This window comes from Microtus oregoni, unplaced genomic scaffold (assembly GCF_018167655.1).
Source record: "Microtus oregoni isolate MIOR12 unplaced genomic scaffold, Mior012 000001F_ref0000356, whole genome shotgun sequence".
NCBI lineage: Eukaryota > Metazoa > Chordata > Mammalia > Rodentia > Cricetidae > Microtus > Microtus oregoni.
The window spans coordinates 12,257,436-12,273,064 of NW_024543060.1; the positions used below are offsets into that span (position 1 = coordinate 12,257,436).

Here is a 15,629-nt window from a genome sequence, read left to right on the forward strand (position 1 = left end):
GGCTCAGGCAGGAATGGTTTGGTCATGTTTAATGTTTTTGGTTTTGTTTGTTTGTTTTTCTGCTAGAGAGAAGCCTCTGGAAGGCCTCTTTTACCCCTGAAAACACTTCAAGGCAGTCTGTTCCAAGTTGGGCACACAGCCAGCTCTATGGAAAGGCTCTTTCCCGAAGTCTCAAAAGAACACTCAAGGGTCAATCTGTGAGGATCACTTCATGGAGACCCAGAAGGTAGGACAAGGAAGAAATACTAAGGCTACCAGACGGCCCAGGAATCCATACCTTACTGTTTTCCTCCTGAGGTGGAGGTTGCATCTCTATCCCTGTTTGTAAGTCAGAAGGTAATGCCTACTGCCATTCATCAGGTGAATTTATCTCACTAATATTATCAGAGCACACAAGGCTCATAGCTGCGTAAGAACACTTTGTGTTGACTCACACATGTATAATACTTGGCCTTTTTCCTTTGCTGAAGGTTGTTTTCTAATTTTCTAAGAAATCACTCTGTGTCAAAAGTTAGGCACCGGGAAAAGAAACTGCCCAGTGGAGCTGGAGCTGAAAGTTCCTGCTCAACTAGACTGATTTTGTAATTAATTATATATTTAGTTCTTTCTAAACACTGAGCAATATCCCCTACCATTTAGTACATTTTCTTTTCATTTTGGATTTTACCGTACAACTTCAAAGATTACTGCAGGAAAATTCATTGTTCATTGGAAATATAAGTTAATAGATAATCATCTACTTATGAATTCCAGCCTTAGTTTTGAACCCAGGTCCTTTCTGAAAGAAGCAGGTTCTCTTAGCCATGTCTTGAAAGGCTTCTAAAAACCTTGATGTATATTCAAATAACGAATAATGAGCTGGGACGATTGTGATTAATTTACAGCTCACAGAAATTTCATAAATCTAGGCACAAGTTCCTTCACAATGCATGAGTGAAATTTTCATTTTTATTAATAATTTGCTTTTGCAACCTGACGAGAATAGCCACACCCATTAAAACACAATAAAATTTCATAGGGAGTTAAAAAAATTAAGTGGGCAGTGAGAAGGCAGTGAGGGAGATTTTGATTATTTGGATGCATATACATCTCTACTTAAAAAAATATAAACAGTTAAACTTAAAAAGTGAGCTCTCAATTTTATAACAATTCTTTCAAGTTGGTCAAAAATACCCTGGAGAAATATCAGGGATAATATTCTTAAAAGCATTATCATAAATTTGAGAGAGAGCAGCAAGGGTGATTGGGAGGAATTGAAGGGAAGAAAGAAAAGGGGGAAATCAGAATCTAATCTCCTTTCTTCAGCTTTTTTCCAGCTGATCTGCCTGGGTTTTTTTTGTTTTGTTTTATTTTTACACATCCATACTGGCTGCCCTAGAGTGTGAGCTATTGCTCCCTAGAGCTCTGACCTGGCAGTGGACAGAGGAAAGCTTGCTCACAGTTTTCCTGCCCCTGCTGAGATATCACAGCTATGTGAAGAGTCTAGTCAGGCTCCGAGAGAACGAGAGGCAAAGGCTATAGACTACATAAGTAAGTATCTGATTCATCGGTACTTTCTCTTTTCTGTCTCAAAGTCATTAGCCCGGGTTCGCCTGGACTCCGCCAACGATTTCTGGTTTGCTTCTCTCCCCCACTCATTCTCCTCTACACCATCCTCTAGATCCTCTGGGAACAGTCTTAACACCCCCATCTCAGGGCTTTCTGGCATTTTCCAACTTCAGTACCAAACACAGGAGCACAAAGTAACCTGCTACATTCAATATTCACAGCAGCTGTCCTAATGCTATTAGAATGTGGGGCAGGCGATGTTGATTCAGGGTCCTTTGTCACTGTGTGACTGGCAGGATCTGACATGCAGAGTCATGACTAGAGAAAGAAAAGCTTTATTCTGGGAGGCTTGCGTTTGTATGTGGTGGACAGTGTGTGTGTGTATATGAGAGTGTGTTTATGTGTGTGTGAATATATGTGTGTGTGCATGCGTGAGTGTGGGTGTGTATGCATACGTGTTCTAGTATACTTGCCCACTCATGCATGTGAGGAAGCCAGAGGTAAACCTTGGGTCTCTCCCTCTATAACTCTCTACTTATTATTATTTGAGATGGGTTTCTCACTGAACCTGGAGCTATTTTGCTAGACTCTAGAAGTAAAACATTTCCTGCCTGACGATCACACTATGTGAAAATCATGTATGACAGATAAGGACTTAAAAAAAACCCTTTTATTTGTTTCTGATAGAGGGTTTTACTGTGTAGATCAAACTGGCTTTGAACTCATAGAGATCCACCTGCTTCTGCCCCGAATGCTGGCAGAAATGGCATGTATCACCATGCCTAGCAAAAAGGGACTTTTTAAATGAGCTTATGTATTTGGGAAAATATGGTAAGTCACAAAATAATTAAGAATTACTTGGACCTGTATTTTAAAAAATTTATCACACCATAAAAATTTAAACTTTATAAAAAAATGCAGGGAAGTAGAAATTAGCCATCACCTCACCAGTGAGGGAGAACTGCTCTTGGCATTTAAGTGACTATATTGCAAAGCAGGTTTTGGTATAAACATACGCATTTATGTTTGAGCATATGTGTGCGGTTGTGATGTTCTGTATAGTACCAGCAAGGTATTCCTGTCAATCAGTTGAGGTCTCAGTACTAGAGAACATAAGTGCACATATGTTGTCTGGGTTTCTGTCCTGCCCAGTTCCCACAATCGTTAAGTCCCAATGAAATCATACAGAAGTCTATATTAATTATAAACTGATTGGCCCACTAGCTCAGGCTTCTTATTAACTCTTATAACTTATATTAACCCATTATTCTTGTCTACGTTAGCCATGTGGCTCGATACCTTACTCTTATCCTTGCTTCTTCTGTGGCAGGGGTCAGGACTGCGTATCAAGCTTTTCTCTTCCCAGAATTCTCCTGTTCTCATTGACCCACCTCTACTTCCTGTCTGGTTGTCCCGCCTATACTTCCCGTCTGGCTACTGACCAATCAGTGATTATTTAAAATATAATTGACAAAATACAGACAATTGTCCCACACCACACATAGGCATCACGTGTCACTGGGCCATTCCATTCTTCCATGGTAGCTCCTCACAATGGGTAGTGGGTGTCTCTTCAGAAGCCTCCTATGGACTTCCTGCTGTTATAGGTCTATGGTCTGCACCAGTCACCTGTCTGCCTTAGACATTGTCAAGTAAGAATGTCCTGGCATAATCAACTCAGAAGTTATGGGCTCTTCTTTATGCCCAGCTGACTTCTAAGCAAAAGCCAGGGATCTCCAAAGGAGATGGGGGTGAGGGGGTGAAGTCTAGGAATTTGCAATAATACTGAACACCTACAAACCTGGCTGATGAAGCTTGGAGAATGTTTGTGGATTGACTCATTATTCTGAAAGCTTGAAAATTAGGAGAAAGAACCAGAAGCTTCTTCTACTTTTCCTGTGGACTGGGAATCACTGAGGAAGGACATCTCTCTTTTTGTGAAAGTATTCCAGATCATAAGTCAATCAGAAACAATTCAATACTACCATTCCCAGCATCTACTGACCTCACAGACTGAGCGTAAACAATTACCAGTGTTAGAGAAAGAAACAACCCTACTTACATGTCACTGATGGAAGGGGTCACTACTGCCTAAGAAGTTAGCTTGCCAGAAAGATCATGGGGACCTTGGGGGAAGGTTGAAGGGGGGAGGAAAGAGGTATGGAGGGGAGCAGAGAAAAATGTAGAGCTCAATAAAAATCAATAAAGAAGAGAGATATAAAAAAAAGAAAGGGAGAGGAAGGGAGATAAAGAAAAGGAGGAAAGAAGGGAGGGAGGGAGGGAGGGAGGGAGGGAGGGAGGGAGGGAAAAACGAATGAACACTAAGCAAAAATAAATCCTATCAAGACTCTAAATCTACTTATTTATGGTGAGTAAGGAGGGCGTGTACTCGGGGCAAGTAACTTAAGTTTTTCAGTTAATAAACTGCATGAAACAGAAGAGGTAGGAAAGGGAAATTATGAATTAAAAGGAAGATGTAAGGATTATAACCCAATATCTGTGCCTAACTTCATTTCCATCCCAAGTCAAACTGCTGAGAGAGTGTGGTACTAAGGACTGGAGGACTTAGACTCTGAAAGAGTGTTGCATGGCCATGGAACTCGTGGTGGTTTTGTGGGAGTGATGTATTTGATAAGAATTTTTAAGATTCTTTATCTTTTAGAGACATTCTCTGAAATATTGGTAGATAGATCAGATGCTTCATATGAGGATGGTGATGGTGAAAACAAAGCACTAATTAGGGGGCTGGAGAGATGGCTCAGAGGTTAAGAACACTGATTGCTCTTTCAGAGGACCTGAGTTCAATTCCCAGCAACCACATGGTGGCTCACAACCATCTGTAATGAGACCTGGTGCCCTCTTCTGGCATGGAGGTACATGCAGGAGGAACATTGTGTCCATAATAAATAAACCTTTAAAAGAAAAAAGCACTAATAAAACAAGGTGGGTCACAAAGTACTGACTGCTGAATGGGTCCCAATTTTATTTTCCTTTCAATTATTCTATGTTAACATATTTTTACTTTTTCCTAATTTTAAAAAGTGCAGCTTTTAACCTGCCATGCTTTAACTTACCCAAACAGTGGGCTATAGAATATAGAGCTTATTTCCCGAGTGCTATTAAGTGAATGGCTGTGTTCTTTTCTGTTCGTATGTTAGAACCTGATACCCAATGTGGCAAAATTACAGAGTGGGCCTTTCAGAAGTGCTGAAGTCCTAGGGAAAGGGGTTAGACTCCAGGGACCTCCCTCACCCATTGAGCTACTTCAGGACAGTGTTAGCCTCTCCACAACATGGAGACAAACAAGGTGCTGTCTATCAAGCAGAAGGCAAGCCTTTAGCAGACACCAGGTCTTCCCATGCCTTTACCTTGGGCTTCTCGTCTCCCAGAAATGTAAGCGATATGTGTCTGTTTATAAATTATCCACACTGAGGCATTGGGTGATGGCAGCCTGAATGTGCAGACGCCATGTTCTCTACTTACAATGCTGCTGTGACCGGCTTTCTTCATGTCTGGATACTAAATTCCTACGGTGAGAAGGTTAAGTTGGAGAGCAGACTGTCTTCCAGAAAAGGTCTTCTTCTAACACGCTGCGCTTTCAGTTACATTTTTTTAAATATTTAAGTAATCCTCGACTTTTTGCTAGCATTCCATTAGAGTTGTGGATTAATCTTAGAATAGACTCCTTGCCTCTTGCTTTGCCTTGTCCCTTGGTAGTTTAAGCTGTCCTCACTGATTATAAGCTGCCTTCATAACTGGACATCACTAAACTCTACCAATATTTCTGATACCTTTTCAGTTCATTTCCTGAAGGTTTCAAAGTACAGTTAGGCCAGGCCCAAAGTGGGAACAGTTTGGGTGATGTTTGCCCAGAGGATCTAGGGAAGCCCAGCCTTGCTGGTCCTCTCTTTTTGTTTTTTTAATCGAGCTATATTTTTCTCCCTCCCCCTCCCTCCCCCATACTGGTCCACTCTTGTCCGAAGTCTCTAGAAGCACAGAAGCAACAAAGCCTGCACAGGACCATTGTTTCAGTGGAGGACATGAACCTGGCTGTGATGTTAAGTTGGTGTAAATCAGGCTACAACATGGTACAGTAAACATCCTATAATACTCAGAACCAAGACCCGACTGCCTGGGAACCTGCTCTGCTCATGCCTATGCTAGCACCCAACCCTCCATCTTCGTCCCTGCTCTGACAATCCTGGGAAAGGCCACTTTAGAGCACACCACTGACCACAAGTTTATGCAAAATTTAAAGAACATTTGCTCCAGTGACCGAGGCTACTTGACTGTTTTCTGGACATCTTGTTGTTTCAGACACACACAATGAAGTAGACCAGAAGAAGAAATGAAAATGTCACTTTCTGGGAGGGGTCTGGATATTTTCTTCTTCCTCAAGTGTAGGCAGAGTTTCTGTGTCCCAGCAGTAGCTCCCAAATAACCAGACAAAGACTTATTATTAATTATAAACCTTTGGCCCATAGCTCAGGCTTGTTACTAACTAACCCTTACATTTTAGATTAACTCATATTTCTTATCTACCCTTTTCCCAATAACAACGCCTTCTTCAACATAGCACATTCATCTTGCTTCTCTCTGCCTCTCTGTGACTCTGCCCTCCTTTCTCCCAATGCCCTCTCTGCCCTGAAAATCCTGCCTAGCCAATCAATCAGCTAATTAACAATGAGAGCGACACATCTTCACAGTGTACAGAAGGATTATTCCACAGCACTCAAGCCTTACACAAAACAGCCAGTGGTGACACATAACTTTAATCCCAGCACTTAGGAGGCAGAGACAGGTTGATATCTGAGTTTGAGGCCAGCTTGGTGTACAGAGTGAGTTCCAGGACAACAGGACCACGTTAAAAAATACAAACAAACACACAAACAAAAAACAACTCTTACCATTGTGGGTTTTTTTTTTTTTTTTTTTTTTTTTTATTTTCGAGACAGGGTTTCTCTGTAGCTTTTGGTTCCTGTCCTGGAACTAGCTCTTGTAGACCAGGCTGGCCTCGAACTCACAGAGATCCACCTGCCTCTGCCTCCTGAGTGCTGGGATTAAAGGCGTGCGCCACCACCGCCCAGCTACCATTGTGTCATTTTTATACCACTGAAATAATCCCTATATTCATCATGCTATTTATTGTTGGATCTTATTTGTTGATATTCTACTAACGATTTTTAAAAATATATGTAATCTTTGTTGGGCTTGCTATCAGCATATTATGTGAAATATTAAACAGACTCCTGCTCCGTTTTAAAGGTGAAAATCTGGAGTCCATAGAAACATATGACACGGGGTTCAAATATTTTTCTGACCTTCCACATCTAGTCTTGATTTCATTTTCTAAAATTATCCGGAATCCATTTTTTCCTCTCTGTAAGCCCAGTTCGCTTTTGTACTAAATTCAAGGACTGTTGGTATTCTACTTACACTGAGCTTTTGGCCTCCAGTCAGTAAACTTACTCAAGACAGAATCATGCGGCCTCTTCCAAAAAGCCCTTTGCGGATTCTGTGGCCCAGGCAGCAGTTACACTGCTAAGGCCCTTATCATTTGACCTACTTTTCTAACTCATCTGGAAAGAAACCACATGATCAACGGGTGAAAGAGGAGGGTTGGGATGACGAGCCCCAGCCTCACCTCTAATGGGCCTGATCGCCACTATCTCCCCTCTAAATGGGTAGAGATCATGTACCATGAAAAACTGAAGTCAAGAAAATAAGATATTCTTTTAAATTTTCAACTGAAAATCAAATATATATTTATAGTGCACAATTTTTTGATATATGTATACACTGCATTGATGGCAAAATCAAGCAGGGAGAGGAGGGGAGAGAAGTTATGGAGTGTGAGCCTAAAGGGCTATTAGGGAGACTCTGTTCCAAAATTATGTATTATCTCAGCAATTTTTGGTGCACACAGTTGGTAACAGTAGCCACTATGTAGTACAGTAGCTTTCTTGAGCTTGCGCCTCCTAACTGAAATTTGATCAGTGTCCCTTTTTCCCTAGTCCCAGGAACCACCACCCTACTCTGTTGGTGAGACTTTTTAAACGGTCCTTCTATGAGATCCGTAAGTATTCTTCCGGGGCCTACTCTGCTTAACATCCTTCAAGTTCATTCCACATCGTCCCAAGTGACAGAATTTCCTTCATTTTAAAATCGGACCGATTTGAGTCCTCGACTATCACACAATGAGGTCGGCCTCCAGGATGGATCTGGTAAGACCGGACTAGCGCAAGCACGCAAGCTCTTGTTTCTCAGAAAGCAGAAAATGAACGCCTGTAACACCTAAAACTGGAGAGGCACAGGTTCCCTGGGCACAGGGTCCCCACCGAGGCCAGGCTGCATAGGGAGGAGGGGTGCCGCGCTCAGCCCCCCCCCTCCCTCCTCCTGGTACCCCCCTCCCCTCGATCCCCTGCACTCTCCTCCCTCCCACCCCGCGGCCCCCTCCTCCCCGCACTCAGGGCTGAACTCGCGCGCTACCCGCCGAGCCGGGCCGCTTCAGGGGGAGGCGCCAAGTCTCGAATGTTCCCGGCCCCGGCCGCGCAGTCCCCGCTGCCGGGAGCGGCGCGGCGTGGAGGTAAGCGTGCGTGTGGGCGGCGGGCCCGGGGGCGAAGGCCGGGCGGAGGCCTCACCCAGCGCCGGCCCCGTGCGCAGCCGCTGCGGGGGCTGGGCGAGCCTCCATCCCACCTAGGCCGCAGGCCGGGGCCGCGGCGCGCACGCGCGAGCCCCGTGGGCGAGGTCGGTGGCGCGGTTCTGGGTTCACGTCCCTTCCCGGGGGCCCTGGGACCACGTAGCACTGCGCATGCGTGCAGGCCTGGCCGAGGGTCCATTTTTGGCGTCGCCCCAAGCCAGGGAGCGACTCTGGGATTCCCGGTTCCAGCTGGGAGGGGTGGGGGAAGGTGGACGCTGCCCCCACCCCCACCCCCACCCTCGGGTCTCCATCCCTTCCCAGCACGAGGGGAGCTAGTAGTCCCGTTTCCCGATCTTTCCGCCCGGAACCTCCTCGCTGACTCAGTGGCGCCTCAGGCTTCAGGCCGTAGGTCGCGAGGTGGAGGGATGGCGGGCAAGGCCTGGAGCTGCCCTGAGATTTCGCAGCCGGCTGCCTGTTGGGCCGGAAGTGGAGGGGTTTAGAGGCTGCAAACTTTCCCCGGGCCCCTCCTTGGCGGAGATGGAACTTCCGCCTGAGTTGAAGACAGATTTAGAGCCGACTTTTTGCCGTTGTTCTTTACAAGGTAAAGATTTAACCCAGACTGTTAGGAAGGACACAAAAGAAAGATGCTTTCTAGCACACCCGGCGGTTGCCCTGAACTGGTGCTCGGTTACATTAGGGCCACTTGAGACGGTAGTGAAAACCAGTCAATGTGGCCACGTTGGGAGGTCCTAGCTTGAAGGTGAGGTGGAAATAGCGGACAGGAGATGTGCCTGAGTGGGCCCGGTCCAGGTGTCGACCCATCCTGTCTCAGCTCCACTCACAATTCCTTGGCATCCAAAGCCTGCTAAGCTGAAAGGGAGACGCACAAGTGTCTCTCTTTAGAATACCTTCCCTCCTGCCAGAACCGTTGCTTAGTGACTTAATCCCTGTCAGAGCCGAATAAAAGTGATCGAGTTCACAAACAGCCCCGTGGAACTTTGCAAGATCGCCTATGTTCTGTGTTAGCTGTTTACCGGTCGTTGGGTTCCTCTGTGTTTGCATCCTCCCAGTAAAGTCTGTCACCTTACTGGGCACAGTGTGTAGTTAAGCCAGTTTCACTCCAAGGCCAGGGGCTGCTGTGGAGAGTGCCTAAGGATGCCGTTACTTCTGTGCTTGTAGTCTGGTGCGATGTGCTGGCACAGACATTCGGTGTCTGGACTAGAATAACGGCTTGGAGAATCCGAATGCATTGGAGGAAATGACACACAACGTCTTTGTTTCTCATTAATAGCTGCCCCATGCATGTTACCAGAGCCACTAAAATGACGCCTTAAACACAACACCCCCACCATGCAGGCCCTGTTGCTGTTCGGGGGCTTCCTGAGTGGACCACCTTTCCAGAGCCCGCGCATTTGTTCCACGGTCACATGGCGGGGGACTTTACGTCTTGAAACAACTGCGTCACTTCAGAGAGAACTTTCCCATCTAAAATAGCCCCTGCTCTGGTTCTCCAACCCCTTAGCCTCTTCTTGGCTTTGTAGCCCCGATGGCTATCTGATGTTACCCACGCCTATGGTCTGTGGTTCTCTTGTGTCTGCCCCTCTCATTACCTACAAGGTATTTGTTAACTGAGTGAACGTTAGACCGAAACCTAATTTCCTTTAGAGGGACTTTGTGCAGAACTTGGACTCGTGTGGCATTTTTCTTTCATAGCAGATGCTATCCTAGGTGTTCAGGGTTTAGCAATGAATAAAAAAGATCACTTTTCTCTGGTGCCTACGTTCTTGTCAGAGATGATGAGCAACCGACATTTGATAATTTTGCCAGGGAGGAAGTGGCAAATGCTCTGAAAATGGAATATGAATTGAGAGTGCAGAGGTGAGTTGTGTTTTTAACAACCCGGTGACTGTGGAAGGTGATGTTTGTGGTGGAATGAAAAAGTCCTATTAGGGAGGAAATACTTGTATGCTCTCTGAGGCCTGCAGCTCTGCCACTATGGCAGATGTCACCGTCCTCTATAGGTAAGAGATGAACCTATCAGGATTTCTCGGTTTAATTCACCACAGCTAATGAAGAGACCAGAATCTTTCTCATAGATAACCGCTATGAATACACTCAGAAAACTATAGCACCAACTTACCATAGCCTTATATTCTGCAACCACAGATTTAACAAACCTTGAATTGGAAATATTAAGAAAACACCTTTACTGAACATACAGAATTTGGGGGTGGGGTGATCAATATTAACTAAACAAGAAAGAATAGCAACTTTTTAAAATTTTTTTCTTTTAAGACATGATTTCACTCTTTTTCACTAGACCAGACTGTCCTGAAACAACTTAATAGGATTCTCCTGCTTCAGCCTCTCTAGTACTGAGGTTCCAGGTGCCAAGCCCGGAGGGATAGCAGCCATCCACACAGCATTTACATCGGGTGTTTCTTCTGTGTCTGATTGAAAGGAAAAAGAGAATGTGCCTTGCCCGTATGTATGTGGCAGTTTCTACAAGTGACTTGAGCTTTCACAGCGTGTGGTACTGATGGATTTGGATCCTGCAGCAGTCCCACTGACCCTGGCTTACTGTACCTTGCAATAGCTTCTTAATTTCCTCTGACATTGAGTCATAGGGATGACAAGTGTGATGTTATATTATGATACTCAGCGATCTCTATTAGAGGTTCTGTATGAGCCAGACAAATCTAAGCAGCCATCAGCCCTTGACTGTAGAGGACTTGGAGAAAGACACTGATGGAGAAGAACCTGTTTTAGGAAAGGTGTCTCCTCGGAGGTCTTTTACTTAAGCAAAGTAGGTCACAGACACTTCATGTTCAAGCATTAAGAGGCTATTACTCTAGAGGTATAGATGGAGGGAACTCTATTAATTAGCTTTTGTCCATAGGAGGTTGTCATATTTAATTTCAGTTTTAACAGTTCTGAGACTAGAATGGTTACTAGATACTGCTGTTTTCAAAGTTTACTTGGCATTATTACAAACCAGAATTGTCCAGGAACGGGAGATGGGGAATACGAGTATCAGGGTGGCAGAGAGGAGTTGAGGTCCTTCTGTTCAAGGCTGAAAACAAGGCGGTCCATGTGGGAATGCAGATCAGTTGCCCCTCTTGATCCTTCTAGCGTTCCTTATCTGGAAGGAACACGTGTCTCCACGTGGTGACCTCCTCCTAACAATATGATGATCTCCAGGAAATTGAAATCATAATAGACTATTAAATATCAGTCTGACACCGAAGTGTGTGCTTTTAACATCAGCTTTGCTAACCTAACCTGAGTTAATATGTATTGGGTGTCCCCCCATACATTTTTGAGCTAACAGGTGCTAGTGAATGGTGGCCAAACTGCAATGTTGTCTATATTACAGCAAATGTATATGGAAGGATTCCCAAGAGGAAACAGATGGAGGTCAAGTGGGTCTACTGTGTTCATGAATTAATGTTGTAGAGTCTTTAATAGGTTAATAGTTACCACATCTGTTAATATCTATTTAAACATCGGATGTATAAGAAATTAAATCTTAAATGGCTTTTTGTGTCAGTTCATGCCATTCATGTAGCAACGTAACATTTATAGTTTATGTTGACTGTTTTCCCACTTGGAGACAACATTTTATTATCGGTATTATCAGTAATCTGAAGATGGTTGCTAAAGCACTGCTGTGGGCTGATTCACCCCAAACCTCACCGTGAAATTGGAAACCACTTGTGCCCCACAAGTCGGTGCACTGCTTTTCCTACGCATCAGGCAGCACTGCTTCCTTGGGGGGTGTGCTGGCTGCGGCTTCTGTGTAGTTCTGTCAGCCTGTTTATAAGCACCCAGTGCAACCACCAGCTGGTTAGGTGTTCTTGTTCTACTGTTCCCATTTGGGACTGCCAGCATCTCATTCAAGAGGAGCTGAATTACAACCAATGCACGTGACAATTGAGGCTGTGTTTTATTATTTTATATACTTATATTATCTGTAACTCAAGGTTAGCACTAATAAAAGATTGATAATGATACTTTTTTTTTTAATTTTTTGAGATAGGGTTTCTCTGCAGGTTTCTACAGAGCCTGTCCTGGAACTAGTTTTTGTAGACCATGCTGGCCTCGAACTCACAGAGAGCCTCCTGCCTCTGCCTCCTGAATGCTGGGATTAAAGGCAGTGCCACCACCCCCCAAAGAGAATGACACTTTGAAATTACTCAGCAAACAGGCATTTACTTTGTCAGCAGCTTCCTCACACACTGCTACCATAAAGTGTGCCCCTCCTACCACTTTGCTTAACCCTTTCTTTGCCTCCTTGAGGAGAGTGTCTCAGGTGGGAGAACTTGTCAGTAGCATCACTTTATGTATCACAAGGAAACTTCTTACACATTATGTTCCTCAAGCATGGCTTAGAGCTGATCTCATGGAATTGAATTTAAAAACAGCTCTCAGACTTCTCTGAAGAACCTTCCCCCATTTATTTTTTACTGGGACCACTTTTTTTTTTTTTTCTTTTTGATTTTATGAGACAGGGTTTCTCTGTAGCTTTGAAGCCTGTCCCAGAACTATCTCTTGTAGAGCAGGCCGGCCTCAAACTCACAGAGATCCTCCTGCCTCTGCCTCCCGAGGGCTGGCACCACTTCTGATAGATAATTCTCAGTATGGAGAAGCCTCTGGTTAACTAGCCTATTAGCTCTTATGGCTCTCCACATCACCTGAGAGCTTGATCTTCCTGTCTTCACAGTACTGTTTTCTGTTTTGTTCTTTTATATACTTGTTTTCCACTCACTGGGAATACAGGCAGTAACTTGGCCAATGAACATGTGTTCTCTAATCAGTTTAGCTCCCTTCCCGTCACTTCTTCCCAGGTAATGTATGCCACACTGAGTTGCGGACACACTTAGTACACTGATTATCTCACCAACAGTCTATGTACAGTTTATTCTTTGTACAGGGACATGAATGATCCTGTTCTCTGTGAGGATTTGTCATGTTAGAAAGACTATCTTTTGTCTGCTAGTCTTTGACTACATTGTTACTAACAGTATAAGAGAAAACTGGCAAAATACAAAATCAATTGTCTGTCTCAAACAAGGGTAACTTAGAAACAGATTATTAAGTGATGCATGTTTAAGAAAACAGCTGGAATAAAAAATACCATACAACAGATGATCCTACTTGATATTTATTTGACTTTGAAGACTTACTAGTCAAACACTGGAATGCTAGCCCCTGAGTGTTTAGCCGCTGGCTCTTGAGTGTCCAGCTGTTGGCTCCTGAGTGTCCAGCTGTGAGCTTGGAAGGCAGAGAGAGGGACGGAGCTTCCACTGAGAGAAATGAGATGTCTTCCTTTCTCATTTTGGCCTGTAGATCAAATCCTGAGATCCCTTAATGTTATTTTTGTTACTTTAAACTGAATGAGGAAACGCAGCGGAAACTATTCTGCAGAGCTTACTGTGGAATGTGTATGTGAGCCAAGTCATAGCCCTACAGCGGATGGGGGATGCAGATTGCAGAGCTTACTATGGAATATATACGTGAGCCAAGTCATAGCCCTACAGCGGATGGGGGATGCAGATTGCAGAGCTTACTATGGAATATATACGTGAGCCAAGTCATAGCCCTACAGCGGATGGGGGATGCAGAACCAGTGACGTGACAGTTAGGACATCCCACTGTCATCTCCTAACACGGGCCTACTTATGCTATGACACTGTCACTCTGAAGACTTGTCCCAATATGGATATCAGCCTCCCCCACGCCCTCCAGAAACACCGCCTTCCTGTGCAGAAAACAGGGATGTCTGGAAGCCAATTTAGAGCATAACTGATATTAAACACTTTTTTTCCCCTAGTTCAGATTCTCCTTGCCAGGCATGCATCATTCTATAGTATTAGTTTATTTTTAAAATGGCAGAAGAAATCTTTGCTTATGAATCATCATTATCAATGTTTTATGAAATTCTCATGTCTCCAGTAAAAGCAAAGTCAGAATGGTGGTACTCCAATTTTAATATTGGTTAACTTTATCCCCCTTACAGGCTGGCCTTGAACTGGCCATGCAGCTGAGGATGGCCTTGAACTCCTGATCTTCCTAAGGGCAGGCAGGGATTATATGTATTATATGTGCATACTAGCACAGTGACTCTCAATGCATTATGTTGTGATTGGAAAAGTGCTAATATACAAATTCATTGTTATATAATTACGTGGAGTCTTTTATCGTTGGCATTACCTTCATCAAAACTTCTATGAGAATTCCCAGCAAAGCCCAGCCTGTATCATGTCATCTGCACTGTAGTAACGAGGGCTGTTTCTCTGTGCTCCGAGCTTTACCAAATGGTCTGTTTCACCATCTGTATTATTATGTGACGTAGTGATTTGTCCAACGTTGCTAAATCTAGGAAATTAAATGTGAGTGTGTGTGTGGTGGGGGGTGCACAAAGAGACTGGAAGAACTGGAAGAAGGCGTTGGATCCCTTGCACCTGGAGTGCAAGCAGCTGTGAGCTTCAGTGATCTCTGGGAGAACAGGAAGCACTCTTAACTACTGAGTCATCTCCTCAGCCCCTAGAGAATTCCTGTTAGTTGATACATGGTATGTCTGTCCTCAGGTTGTCAGTCCTGTTGGCAGATCCTGCTTACCTCTTTACTCTTCCTTAGGAGTTTTTCTCTAGTTCTGCTACTACAGGGTTCATCTAGGTCAGCTCTTTTCAAAACCGGGTGAAGTCATTTTAACATTTTTTTTAACATTGAAATATGGAATGGCATAGGATGGCGAAGGGCAGAATAGCAGAGCTGTATAGACAACAAGAAAAAGACTCCCTATTTCATGTAGGAGGATAATTATTTTATGAAATTTTATATCAGTGATCTGTTAGTCAGCTTTGTGTTGCTGTGACGAAATGCCCGAGTAAAACCTTTAAGCAGAGGAAGACTTTCTTCAGCTCATGGTTTAAGCAGAGGAAGACTTACTTCAGCTCATGGTTTAGGCCTGTGCTTTTGGTCCATGGTCAGGAACCACATTTCACTAGGAGCACATGGTGGAGCTGAACTGCTTACTTCCTGGCAGCCTGGATATAGAGAGAGCAAAGGGCCAAGGATAAGGTTTACCCTTAGGGCTGGAGAGGTGTTCAGTGGTTAAGAGCACTCTTCCAAGGACCTGGGTTCAATTCCCAGCACCCACATGACTGCTCATAACCACCTCTTCACTCCAGTCTCAAGGATCCAGTACCTCTCCTGGCCTTTGTAGATACCAGGCAAATATGTGGTTTCCAGACAAACATGCATATAAAAACCCATACACAAAAAATTAAATATGCATACATGATACACATCCTTCCAGGACATGCCCTCAGAGCCTCCAAATAGGCCCTACTTTTTTTTTCTTCTAGTTTTTCAAGACAGTGTATCTTTGTGTAGCCTTGGCTGTCCTAGAACTTGCTTTGTAGACAAGGCTAGCCTC

At 44.2% G+C, this 15,629-nt stretch overlaps 1 protein-coding gene across 7 annotated transcripts in view; it reads left to right on the forward strand.

Annotated features, from left to right (window-relative positions):
• Nucleotides 1–7,753: 7,753 nt before the first annotated feature.
• Nucleotides 7,754–15,629, forward strand: part of Rcbtb2 (RCC1 and BTB domain containing protein 2) — a 40,170-nt gene continuing 32,294 nt past the window's right edge. For 3 of the 7 annotated variants that reach the window (XM_041673994.1, XM_041674027.1, XM_041674036.1), the window contains exon 1: nucleotides 8,002–8,134. The gene's annotated coding sequence lies outside the window, so the exon portion shown is untranslated. Of the gene's footprint in view, nucleotides 7,773–8,001; nucleotides 8,135–8,501; nucleotides 8,790–15,629 lie in introns of those variants that run through there. The other 4 variants (XM_041674002.1, XM_041674019.1, XM_041674010.1 and 1 more) reach the window with 3 other exon arrangements.